This window comes from Drosophila sulfurigaster, unplaced genomic scaffold (assembly GCF_023558435.1).
Source record: "Drosophila sulfurigaster albostrigata strain 15112-1811.04 unplaced genomic scaffold, ASM2355843v2 contig_289_pilon, whole genome shotgun sequence".
NCBI classification, from domain to species: Eukaryota; Metazoa; Arthropoda; class Insecta; order Diptera; family Drosophilidae; genus Drosophila; species Drosophila sulfurigaster.
In genome coordinates, this window is record NW_026909668.1 from 154,516 (window position 1) to 163,038 (window position 8,523).

The 8,523-nt window shown below is 35.1% G+C and overlaps 1 long non-coding RNA gene across 1 annotated transcript; it reads left to right on the top strand.

Moving 5' to 3' along the window:
• Positions 1 to 5,744: 5,744 nt before the first annotated feature.
• On the top strand, positions 5,745 to 7,950 carry LOC133849764 (uncharacterized). The gene is made up of 5 exons (XR_009895453.1): positions 5,745 to 5,845; positions 7,246 to 7,355; positions 7,420 to 7,500; positions 7,571 to 7,652; positions 7,722 to 7,950. It is a non-coding gene; the product is annotated as an uncharacterized LOC133849764 (long non-coding RNA).
• The last annotated feature ends 573 nt before the right edge of the window (positions 7,951 to 8,523 follow it).

Consider the following 8,523-nt stretch of genomic DNA (forward strand, 5'->3'; position numbering starts at 1 on the left):
TATATATAGTAAAAATAATTGGATACATCGGAGGACTATATCCTATAGCTCCCATACAACCTTATTATGGCTTATATGCCGATTGTGCGCCAAAATTCTACCGGTGGAGTTACAGTGCTAAAATTTCATATTAGAATTCAAGATATATATAAGATATATATAAGTATTTAAATTATATTGCTGCTTTCTTCTACCAAAATAGTTACTCTTCGAGTTTTTCTTCATTTGTATCTGTATTCGTATCATATAGCTTCCATACAAACGGCTCATATTTTTATGTTGATTGGGTGCATGTTATCGGTATTGATTCCTTTTCATTCAACCAATCAGATTGATATTGGAGAATTGAAGATTTCATGCGTTTGTAATTAACTCAAAACGTTATAATCCTCTTACAAACGTATTCAATCTGCTTTGACACTTCACTCTTATTAACAATATAGCCGTTTTTAATAATATTTGCTTCTATAACTTCAATCAATTTTGTTCACCTTTCAACGGCGCTACCTTCTTTGCTGCACCTTACATTAATAACATATAAACGTGAGAATACACACTCATATTAAAGTTTAAAGCAAGGGAATAAACAAAAATAAATCAAAACTATTAATAAATGAAAAACTATTAATAAACACAAACTCAAAAGACGAAGACAGGGCAACAGCACAACAAGCACACAAGCGAAAACAAATTTTTTAGTGCAAAACTGACCCTGAAAATGTTAAGACGGTATTAGAATTTTTACGATTGTAAGCACATCGGCAATTTTCGGCAAAAAAATGTACACATTTATTACCTTTAGAGCCAGACAAACACATTGATATACAACTTAACTGTGGCATTCTGTGGCGTCACTACTAAAACCTTAGCTAAACATAAAAAGACGTTCAAAATGTATACAAAAACATGTATTATTTCAAATTAATATAACAAGAAGAGTTTAAGAAGTACGTTTTTTATAATATCTCAAATTTTAGAAAATACCTTCAACTTCAAAATCCATTAAAAATATTATAAACTTGGACACGTAATAAATGAACTGACCACTTCAAAGTTCGGTTTTGTTGTGGAAAATTCGCGATGCGCGCAAGCTGTGCTGTGCAAATGACTACCTTCTCGCAACTTCAATTCTATTTTTAGAAAGAACCGTTAGATATCCAGAAAAATCTAGTTTGCCATGAAAAAGGTTGGGCAATTTAGAAACGATTTGTTTACTTTTCGTACATTTTGTTGCTATGACTTTTTTATTTTTGGCCTATGGACGCAACCACTGTGCGCTCCGTGTAGCGCTGTCGGTCTTCCTCGTTGATTGCAGTCTTCAGGAACTCGATGTTCAGTCTTCTTAAGCTGCTTAGGTGGCTGCTGTCCTTGCCGTGTATTCTTTTATGGTCAAGAGCTTTGGTCCCGCGGCTGGATCTGCCTCTATTGCCTCTTTAAGGCTTGGCAGGTCCCTTTGCTCGATAGGAGCAGGGTGTTGAAACATCTGGTGGTCATTCGCTATTGTAGCTCGTCAGCTACTCCTTCGTTGCTATAGTTGCGGATGTGCACACCATAGTTTTGTTAACTTTTTTTCACTTGACTCGACCGTTATATCGTTTTTATGGACTGCACGACTTTTGTTTGTTTCATGTTTTAACATAGGATTTATGTATTGTGTGTTTTCATCATTTCACTGCAGCAAGACAATTGTTGAATTAATAAACGTTTATATCATTATTTGTCTTTTGATTATACCGCCATTATTATTTTTTTTGTTTTGTTTTTAAAAAAAAAACGATCCGAAGAGCCTTAGCTGTTTTGTCACGGTCGGATTACCGCGTCGCAAGATTTTCAAAAATTCCTGATAGCCGGGCTGCTTCTTCTTTTGCATAGATACTCGACGGCATTGCACAGTAAACGGTCTTGTATGGAGAAGGCGGCCAAAAATACTTCCAAATAGATAGATAGATAGATACATAGATATCAGCTTGAAATTTTTTCGCAGCTTAATAATTCCACATTAATTCTATATTTATATTAGCAAGTATATAAGCTCTATTTTCGTGTCAATTTAAAATATCAAATTAAAGCAGACTCCTAAGGTTATGCAAGGTTATTTTGTTGTTATTTCCAACGTGAATTTACTAAACGCTTAACTTTTAATAAACAATTAATAATGCAATACAAAAACTAAAAGTTCCCTCAAAAATTCGCAACCAAATTGGAGTGTCTTCCATCATTAAATGATGTGAAATTCGCTTGCGCTAAAACAAATTGACGATGCCAAAGGAAACCAACAAGCAAAAGTCAGAGATGTCTAGCTGCAGAGTACGGAATTTAAGGAGTGGATGATGCCGATAATATTGACGATATATTAAATATACTATAATTCTTAATTTTTGTACATTAATGTAGATTATATATTTTTTATTTTATATTAAGTATTGAACTGACAATTTCTTAATAAAAACATACAGCACATTGCTTTATAAAAATCATCTTTTTCTTAACTTTTTTCTCTGATATTCCGCTTTTTAGCTTTTATTTTCGTTGATCCAGCTATTTTTGCTCACAACAAATGACACCACTGACACCAGCATCTCGAAGCGAACTTATTCTATTCATAATTGGTTCAAGGACAAGTTGAGAAGAATGTTTGGCATCGATGAGCGACGAGAACTAACAGAACTAATTCTGTTAGAATATTGAAAGCTCTAAAGAACTCAACGGCTATTTAAGAGGAGCTTTCGATTTATTAAAACCAAAGGTCTTGTTAGAACTCAAAATATTAAAACAAAATTTCCACTAAGTAATGAAAAACCGAACAAAACTGAAAATCAAAACTATCATAAAACAAATAATCAAAGAGACCGATTTTAGAAATCTAATTATAATAATCAAAATGAGAATGCAAACCACAACAACAATTTCCAAAATGTAAAAGCTATTCGGGGAACTTTCGATCAGGAACACAAAATTTAAATTCAAATCAGAACTACAAATCAACAAAGCCATACATATTTCAAAAATGGAAATCGATCACGTCGAGGTAAATAAAACTAATTGTAGCCAATTTAAAAATGATAATCAAGATCAAAGCTTCACTTCTGAATCAATATCAGAGACGATGAACTGTTCTTGCCATGCAAATTTTCATATAGTTGCCTCGATAAATCACTTCCTTTAATTAACTTAACTTTAAACAATGAAATAATCACAGCCTTGATTTATACTGGTTCAACAACTTCCATGTTAGATAGAAATAAATTGTTACAATATCCTCGAAGAACTTTGCGTCATCCAATATCATTTTCATCTCTAAATTCAAAATCATTAATAACGCAAGAGATTATAACTGATTTGCCTCTTGAATTTAAAGAAGATGCCACAATGAGTTGGAAATTAGCAACATTTAACAACAAATCGTTTGATACTATTATAGGTCAAAATATTCTCAAGTTAACATAAATGCTGTTATTGATATAAGTAAATTTAAAACATTAATATTTCTTGAAGGTCAGTGTCTTAGCAATACAAACATTATCAAGCATCAGATAAAATAGTAGTAGATAAACCTGTATATTGTAAGCAATATAATGCCCTCTATGGCTGGTACCAACAAAAGCTGATAACAGTAGAACGTGGCGTATAGTTAATGATTATCGCAAATTGAATGAAAGCACAGTAGATGATAAGTTTGTTATCCCAAATATAGAAGATATATTGGATAAATTAGGAAAAACGCAATATTTTTCTACTATAGATCTCGTAAAAGGCTTTCACCAAATTCTTGTTCAGGAACAAGATAGGGAAAAGACAGCGTTTTCAACCCCTCACGGGCATTACGAATTTAATTGGATGCCATTCGGGCTCAACAACGCTTCTGTCACATTTCAACGTTTTATAATCACAGTCTTAAAAGAAACAAGTAAAGCTACAGTCGATTGTACTCGACTGTGAGATACCCGCTACCCATTTTGAATAGAAGAAATATATTTTGCGGTATTTTCCTCAAAATATACCGATTATACTACAAAATACTAAAAATATACCAAATGCTATATTTGGTATATCAATATAGTACCGCATTCAAAATATACCATAGACGGCACAATATACCAGATTGTTAGCCAAAGCAACTAAGACCCTAGTAAGAGGGCGTTTTTGCCCATACAAAAGTATTTCTTTAATAATTTTTAATTTTTATCTGATCGCAACCTAATTTTCAGGAATCATAACTACTATAGTAATTATTGTACCTCAGTAAAATTGATATTTGTGCATCATATTTTGTTGGTTTATTTTTAACTTTTACTTGGCGCATTTTTTTTCAATAGGTAGTTGGTATTGAAATTTGATAAACATGATTTTTATTAAATTATAAAATGTTTAATACATAAAAATTTTATTGAAAAAATTGTTCAGCGAAAGTTGATATTTGTGCAAAATTGAAAAAACGCAAAATATTAAGGAACTAAGTAACAAAATGACTTGAGATTATTATTTTAATATGGTATTGAATCTCCGTTTTCTTGTACGACCAATTCTAAACGTTGGGGCATTGAGTTTACCAAGATTTGGAGCGTGTTTGTGTCGATGGCATCCCATTCTTTAACAATGGCTTCCTTCAAGCCCTTCAATGACTCAAAGTGTCTTCCACCCTTGTAAACTTTTGCTGACAGGATGCCCCAAAGGTTCTCAATTGGGCTTAAGTCCGGACTTATTGCTGGCCACTGAAATAGGGGTATATTTTTCGATTCCAGGAACGACATCGTATACCTCGCAACGTGTATAGGAGCGTTATCCTGTTGAAATATCCAGTCCTCGCCATGCAACTCTTCTGCAAATGTATAAGTTCACTTGCTAGGAGATCCGTATACATTTGCGCATTTATCCGTCCAGGTACAAAGCATATAGGAGACTTTCCTTTAACACTAAAAGCGACCCAAACCATAAGTGAGCCACCACCGTGGTTTCGCTTATGGCAAGTCTGTCTGTCTCTTTCTTGGATGCCTAGGATCCCTCCAATACTTTTGGTTACCGTCTGGGCCGTCCAGATTAAACTTTTTCTCATCGCTAAAAATCACTTTTTCAAATTCATTTTCCCAATATTTATACTTTTCGTAAAATGCAAGCCTGGCCTTCTTATGTCTTGGTAAGAGCTTTGGTTTGTGCACCTTTGCATCATACTGCAAGTTCAAATTTTTTGCAAATCTGTTGCACTCTTTGTCTGCTTAATGGCAATTGCAATTCCGCTTTTATTTGTGCACAACTCATTGTCTTAGCTGTTGCCAAGGCTCGAATGTGCCGTTTAGTGCGCGCGTCTATTTTCAAAACGGCTCCCTTGCGGTTCGTTTGCGCATATTTCTCTGGGTTTTAAATAATTTCCAATTGTATTGCGATGCCTATTAATTCTTTTGGCAATTTCGCCAACTTTAACGCCAAACTCAGCCATTGTTTTAATTTGAGTCTTCTCTTTCCCTTAATTCGAGTGCACGCGGCATTTTTAATCAATAATTTTATAAATCTCGCGAAATAGATCAAAAATGGCAACAATATAAACTTTTTACATTAAGAAATGAAAAATTTCTTAAAATAAACCACTTTTTGCTGGAGGTCAGTTGACGTGTCGAGCTCAAAATCTAAATGCAGAACTTTGCACAAATATCAACTTTCTACTAAACACATGACTTTGTCTTCTTCTAAATGCTAACGGGACCATAGATTAAAAGCAGATAAGAAATAAATGCATAGAAACACAAGTCAAAGCATACGAGAAAAATGTGTATACTCGACAAATTAATATAGTTATTCGAATAAGCGTTACATCAAAAATAAGTTTTGCACAAATATCAATTTTACTGAGGTATATACCAGCTTTAAAATTACGCTTTTATTCGATTTTTTTGATTTGCGGGGGCGGATTGGGCGTGGTAAACATTTGAAACAAACTTGATCTGCGTGCAAACATAGCAAATAATGAATGTGTAAAGCTTATACAAAATAAAAGGGCAGGAGTGAAGTGTGGAAACTTTTCGATTGCGTTAATTATAATGGCAATAATGTAGATTTTATGTACTGCCGGAGCTGTAAGCATGTGCTGGTGCATAATTCAAAGCAAGGCACGGGCACCCTCAGCCGCCATAAGTGCATGTCTCAACATAACGCGTCACACCCCAAATTGGACATTTTTCCCAAAAAAGTTGTTTCGACGCGATTTCGGGATTCTTTAGCTTGAAAGCAGCTAGCCTTAGTTGCAAAAGACTTGCACCCTTTCAATATTACCGAAGGTAAGTTCTATTCCCATTGCATGTGCTTATTGATTGTCTCTTTTTATACCAGCTACCCATAGGGTAGAAGGGTATTATAACTTTGTGCCGGCAGGAAATGTATGTAACAGGTAAAAGAGGCATCTTCGACCCTATTAAGTATATATATTCATGATCGGCATCAATAGTCGAGACGATCATGTCCGTCTGTCCGTATGAAACACGGGATCTCAGAGACTATAAAGATAGAGCTATAATGTTCGCATGCAGATCAAGTTTGTTTTAAATGTTTGCCACGCCCACTTCCGCAAATCAAAAAAATCGAATAACAAGCGTAACTTTAGAGATAGAGCTGCGAATTTTGTGTGTGTGTGTACAATAAGAACTATAGTAATTGTGACTCCTGAAAATTTGGTTGCGGTCAGATAAAAATTTCGGAAGTAATTAAGGAAATACTTTTGTATGAGCAAAAACGCCTACTTACCAGGGGTTTTAGCTGATTTGGCCGTAAATCTGGTATATTATGCCGTCTATGGTATATTTTGAATGTGGTACTATATCGATATACCAAATATAGTAGGTTCCGGTTATAACGACTTTCAAGGACCGACCATTTTACGTCGTTATACCCGGAAGACGCACTAATCAGGAGCAAAAAAATTATTTTTTGTTTATTTTATGGTTGCCAGTTCGTAATAGGCTTTAAAAATAAAACAAATTAATTTTTAAATAAACAAAAAGTTTATTTCAATAACCTTGGTTTTTCAAAATATATATGTCGTACACATACATATAACCGATATTCATAAACTTAATATAACTAGATTAATTTATTTTCTTTTTCTTTGTATTCTTAATTTAAATAATCAGTAATTTTTGATTGTTTTGCAGTCATTTTTGACATGTAAAACAGTCGCGTACAGCATTATTTAAACCAGAGATGCTGTGCGTTAAACTCTCGTCATTAAAATTCGAATGCTCATAAAGTTATTTACAGCCGGGTGTGCCGGTTCATATGTAGTTGCTGGCTGCTGATTGAGTAGTATCGATGATTTGCTGGCCACGCAACGGTGCGCTTGCAGCGTAATGGCAGAGGACAATATGAGAGTATGCCACCGTTTGATTGGTGCAAAATACAATATGTAATTATTTGTATGTTCTCAATTTGTAGTACTGGCTGGTAGTATAGGCTGCCGAATGATTATTGGTCACGCAACAGGTGCGCTGATAGCATATTGGCAGAGAACTATATGTAAGTATGCCACCATTTGATTGGTAAAAGTCACAATATAATCTCAATAGTATGTTCATCTTTATTGTAGTGCTGGCTGCTGATTGAGTAGTACCAATGTAAGCTGACAACGCAACAGGTGCGCTTGCAGTGTAAATGGCAGAGGACAATATGTAAGTATACCACCGTTGAATTGGTGCAAAATACGATTTGTTCTCATTTTTATATTTTCTTTTATGTAGTACTGGCTGGTGGCAGTGACAGACGTGTATATGTGCACACAATACACGAACATTACAACAGTCACTTGCAGACATGAAAGTGTGCCAATGCACATATTGATAGGTCATGCCCTTTCTTTCTCTTATTTGACACTCTCTCACTTATTGTCTTTGTGTCCCGTTCAATTATCTCTCTGTTCAGCGGTGAACAGGTGAAGGGAAAGTGAGAGAGAAATTAGTGATGGCACTATTTGCGGTGAGAGCGGTAGCTATGATGGCGGAGGTGGTGGGTTCAAAGTTCACAAAATTTTCATCGAGATTTTATGTTAATTAATTCCACTTTCGAGTCGGGTCAAAGGTCAATAAGTTTTCACTCTGGCATAGAGTCAACTTATGACCTTTGATATGCAAGTAATTAGCACTTTTAACTATTTTTTTCACAGGGTTATTTTTTTTATGTATTGGGACTGCTTTTAGCGTATTCACTTTAACTTTTATTGTCTCTGCTTGGCATTTAATGGCATAGTTGTTGGCGGCCATTGCTGTGAAAAATTTTCTTGCACAAATTAAAACACGAATTATTCACTTTTTTGTTGTGTTTATTGGCGCGCGCTGGACTGGCTTGCTTGCGGCGCGGCGCCGGCGAGGGCTTGTAGTTATAGTTCGGGGAACGGAGGCGCTTAGGTATGAGCTAGCTTAATTAATTTTCGCAGTAGTGGCAGCGCAGCAAACACGTCCGCTCGGCTCGAACTCTAGACACTCTGTCGTCCCTATCGGCAGTGGCCATTGCACAGTGGGCCTAACTGTGCAAAACAGAGGGATA